This window comes from Salmo salar, chromosome 11, assembly GCF_965601325.2.
Source record: "Salmo salar chromosome 11, fSalSal1, whole genome shotgun sequence".
Classification (NCBI taxonomy): Eukaryota; Metazoa; Chordata; class Actinopteri; order Salmoniformes; family Salmonidae; genus Salmo; species Salmo salar.
This window is the reverse complement of record NC_138301.1, coordinates 19,890,665-19,895,350: the sequence shown is the minus strand read 5'-3', so window position 1 is coordinate 19,895,350 and position 4,686 is coordinate 19,890,665. Positions and strand designations below refer to the sequence as shown.

The 4,686-nt window shown below is 38.4% G+C and overlaps 1 pseudogene across 1 annotated transcript; it reads left to right on the top strand.

Moving 5' to 3' along the window:
* Positions 1–4,193, top strand: LOC106562095 (beta,beta-carotene 15,15'-dioxygenase-like; annotated as a pseudogene). Its single transcript, XR_014379317.1, has 8 exons — positions 1–344; positions 479–603; positions 705–1,187; positions 1,306–1,573; positions 1,905–2,010; positions 2,229–2,323; positions 2,424–2,535; positions 2,613–4,193. The product of XR_014379317.1 is annotated as a beta,beta-carotene 15,15'-dioxygenase-like (transcript).
* Positions 4,194–4,686: the final 493 nt, after the last annotated feature.

The window sequence follows — 4,686 nt, the reverse complement described above, 5'->3', positions numbered from 1 at the left end:
TCCCTGAGTGGCTACAAGGGACATTGCTGCGCAATGGGCCTGGTCTCTTTAAAGTGGGAGACACTGAATACAACCACTGGTTTGATGGCATGGCCTTAATTCATAGTTTCACCTTCAAAGATGGTGAGACAGGAACAACACATTGTACATTTCCACAAATGGTAGACACTTTCCCAACTGGCTGAATCGGGCAGAGAATCTTTGTGTTTTACAGGTGATGTGTACTACAGGAGTAAATTCTTGAGGAGTGACACCTTCAAGAAAAACACTCAGGCAAACCAGATTGTTGTGTCAGAATTTGGGACCATGATCTATCCCGATCCCTGCAAAAACATATTTTCAAAGTAAATAATGTATTTTTAAACATGATTTATAGTTTATTTGTTCCTGATTTTACATTTCCCTTTCATGGATGTCCACACAAAATAATCTCGACAAACATAACCAAAAACACATAATATCTTGTCCTTTTTTTCAGAGCCTTCTCACTTCACAGATAACAACCTGATACACATCATTAGATATGGGGAGGACTACTATGCCTCATCAGAAGTCAACTACTTGAATCAAATTGACCCAATGACCCTGGACGTAATTGGAAAGGTAAATTCAAATCTGTTGAAATGATCACTGTTGTCCATGTAATCTATTATCACTGGCTTTAATATATTCTCCCTTTGCCTGTCCTGTAAACTCAACCTCAGATGAACTACAGGAATCACATTGCTCTGAATATGGCGACTTCACACCCTCACTACGACGATGAGGGAAACACCTATAACATGGGAACTGCCCTCATGAGGTTTGGCATGCCCAACTATGTCATCTTCAAGGTTCCAGTAAATGCATCAGGCATCGGAACATTTACATTTTGGGGGTTCCTGGCCATATACATGTTAGGGGAAAAACCTCCATGAATGAATACCCATTTAAGTGTTCACAGGACAATGTTCTTTCCCTCTCCAGATAAGGAGCATAAGAAGCCTGCCCTGCGGAAGGTAAAGCAGGTCTGCAATATACCATTTCACTCTACCCTCTTTCCCAGCTACTTCCACAGCTTCGGCATGACAGAGAATTACATAATCTTTGTCGAGCAGCCATTCAAACTGGACATCCTCAGACTGGCCACAGCTATATTTAGAAGCGTCAACTGGGCCAGCTGCCTCAAATACGACAAAGAGGACATTGTAAGCTACACTTGTCTGATCACAGCCTCATGGGAAGTTAATTTTTTATCTTCAACTCACTTTGCCAACAATCAAACTTCTTACATTCTCTCTGGTGATCCCCTTGGTCATTCTTTAGACGCTGATCCACCTGGTCGACAAGAAGACTGGGAAGGCTGTATCCACCAAGTTCTACACCGATGCCCTGGTGGTTTTCCACCACATCAACGCCTACGAGGATGACGGCCATGTAGTGTTTGACATGATCACCTACAAAGACAGCAATCTGTATGAAATGTTCTACTTAGCGAACCTGAGAAAGGAAACCCATGAGTTCATTGAGAGCAACAAGGTCAACTTCTCCCCACCAATCTGCCAGAGATTTGTCTAGCCTCTCTGTTGACAAGGTATATATAGATAAGACCCCAACTCTATCCTGTAAATACATTAATATTTAGCTCCTTATGAAAGTTCAAACATTGAGCACCTTAAAGAGGGAGCTATAGAGCATAATAGGCATTAAAGCATGAGAGGTCATGATATATTGTGAAAATATCACATCTAGAACTGATCAGGGGCTGTGATATTTTGCTTAATTAGACATTTCCATGATGAACTAGCTATGAATTCATATTATGTTTTCAAGGCGATATAAGCTTCATGCGAAGCTGCATCAAATTAAATGTTACCATTACATGTTTATACAACAAATAAAGACTGGATACATGTATGTTATAGGATACTACAAAAGGAACAAATCTGGTGAGGCTCAAAGACACAACAGCCAAAGCAGTGATGCAGAGAGATGGCTCGCTGTATTGCCTGCCTGACACAATACTTGAAGGTGAGACTGATGTCAAATGAACATCACGGTGATCAGTATGAATTATATACTACTGCATCAAGAGGTCAAATGCTACGTTAGTAAAACAGTTGTTCGTTTTAATGAAATATTGAGGGTTATAAGTTGCAGCATTTTTTATGGATCATACCCATAAAAAATGTCATTTTTTAAATACATTTACAATACAATTTTATTTATCTCCATTTGTACACAAACAGGTTTGGAGTTGCCAGGGATGAACTACAAATTCAATGGCAAGAAGTACCGTTATTTCTATGGCTCAAGAGTAGAGTGGACTCCACACCCAAATAAGGTAGTCTCTTACCAATGTATTCTCCTTAACATAGAGAAGTGGGTCCTCCTCATTTCTCACTGACAACATACTGCTGTTTATGTTATTAATACTTACACAGATTGGGAAGGGGGACATTGTGACCAGAAAGTACACTGAGTGGACAGAAGAGGACTGCTACCCTTCTGAGCCTGTGTTTGTTGCCACACCAGGAGCTGTGGAGGAGGATGACGGTAAGAGGCAGTAGGCCTACTTCAGCTCTGATGTCTGTCACTATAAAACGGTACATTTATTTATTTTCTGTTTTCAGGAGTCATTTTGTCCTCAGTCGTCTCACTCAATCCAAAGAAATCCCCCTTCATGCTTGTCCTTAATGCCAAAACATTTGAGGAAATTGCTCGGGCCTCAATCGACGCCAGCATTCACATGGATCTGCATGGACACTTCATTCCCACACAGAGCACCAACTGACATAGCCAGCAGAGGGCAGGACTGTACCTTAATATTGTAGAGGGCAAAGTATTGCTCCCAACCATGTAAAGTCGATGTCCGTGCCCCTGTGGAAATTCAATCAGCATAATAAACAAAATCCCCATCAAAATTCTTCTGTTTAAAGTAGAGATCTGTTTTGTGTGGGCTGCGTCCCAATCCACTGCATCCAACAATGACAGCCTTCCACATCTGCGGTAGAAGGTGGCAGAGCTACAAGATCATGTCTAGATGGGATACAGATTGTCAAATTGACCTCAAAAGGTGATTATTTTAGCTAACACTAACCCCTTTCCTAACCTTAACCTAATTCTCCTAACCTGCTACTTTAATTATCGTAACCTGCTGTGTAAGTTCTAAACCTGATACGAAAAGTAAATCTGTTTTTTTCATGAAAGAAACACATTGAGTAACAGATTCAATGGGCTAATAGCAGTAAGACCAAATTCAATGTTTTATCAAATATTTTTTTAATAAAAAAATGGTATAACTACAGGGGTCTTAAAATTCTAAATCAAATAGCTAAATTTTGAAACAATTCCATATAGCTTAGTAGAAAACCAGCCCCGGGCCATTCGATTACTAGGCTACCTCTCCAATAGTATTTGCTCAAATGTATAATTTATGTTTACAGAACATCTACTACAAAGTGTCTTTTAAATCCTATTTTTAGACAGAGAACGACAACCTCTATTTTTCTAATCAGGATGTATACAGTGTAGTTTTGTATGTAAAAAGGGTTTATAATAATGTATTATTAATAATAATGTATTCATTCCATTTATCCTGGTCACCCTATTGTACATTGTGTTTCTGTACACCAGGTTATTAAGGAAAACAATAGTGTATGGCAAAGCAGTTATGGCATTGTTATTATTGCTGTGGCATTGCTATCACCATTACTTCTCTCAAAAGTGAGAACTTACAGCACTTTCTGCGCACATAATTACCTCATTCAACATTATGATGATTATTACCATGAGTCACTACAATGTACTTACATTAGCTTTGTAAATATATATTTGAATATCCATTAGAATACTGTGTTTATGAAATGTCACTTATTTAATTCACACAAAAAAACATGTATACTTTGATTTAGTACATTCTAGAGGAAGACTGAAACAAGACATTAATGCTCTAAAGTTTAACAGTTTGACAATTTGCTGTGCATTAAATGCCAGTTATTGTTTGTTGTTGTTATGTTTTGTTTTAATAGTGTGTTAGTCTAAGTTTGATTCTGTGACTTTGCTGAAAACGGATCCCCTGATGTCTGTGTAAATGTGCAATTGAACTATTTGTCTTTAAGTCTGACCATGTCATCACCTTTTAATTAATACATTCTAAAAGGAACATATTGTTTACAACTACAGTAACACAAATGGCTATTTATTTATATGTAATATAGTCCAACAACATGGCTGTGCCAGTAAAGTACATTTTAGCTTGCTAACAAATAAAGACTTCAGGGGAAAAACATATTCAAACCTTGTTGTTGCTTTATCCACAACTCTTGATGTTTGTAGAGAAACCAATCTTTCCCCGCAAGAAAGAAAGTCTACAAAGAATATTACTGAAAAAACAGAAACATGTTAAGATCATTTGTTCAGTTGGTATGGTTGATATGATTGTTAGTGTAGCTCCTCCTTCCCCCATGGGAAATGTGGTTTGACTCGGGGACTTCACCCTCACTAATAAGAGACAAACACTGGATATCCCTCAGCGCCAGGCATGCATAATTAACAAGAAATTGGCATAGGCTAGCATGGTACCAATGGCTTACAAATATAATATATTAGGTGACCTGGTGGGATTAGACTAATCATGGTATACAAATATAAGATTTGGGTAACTCAGTGCAAAGAACTGACATCATGATTTCTTACCCCCGACCT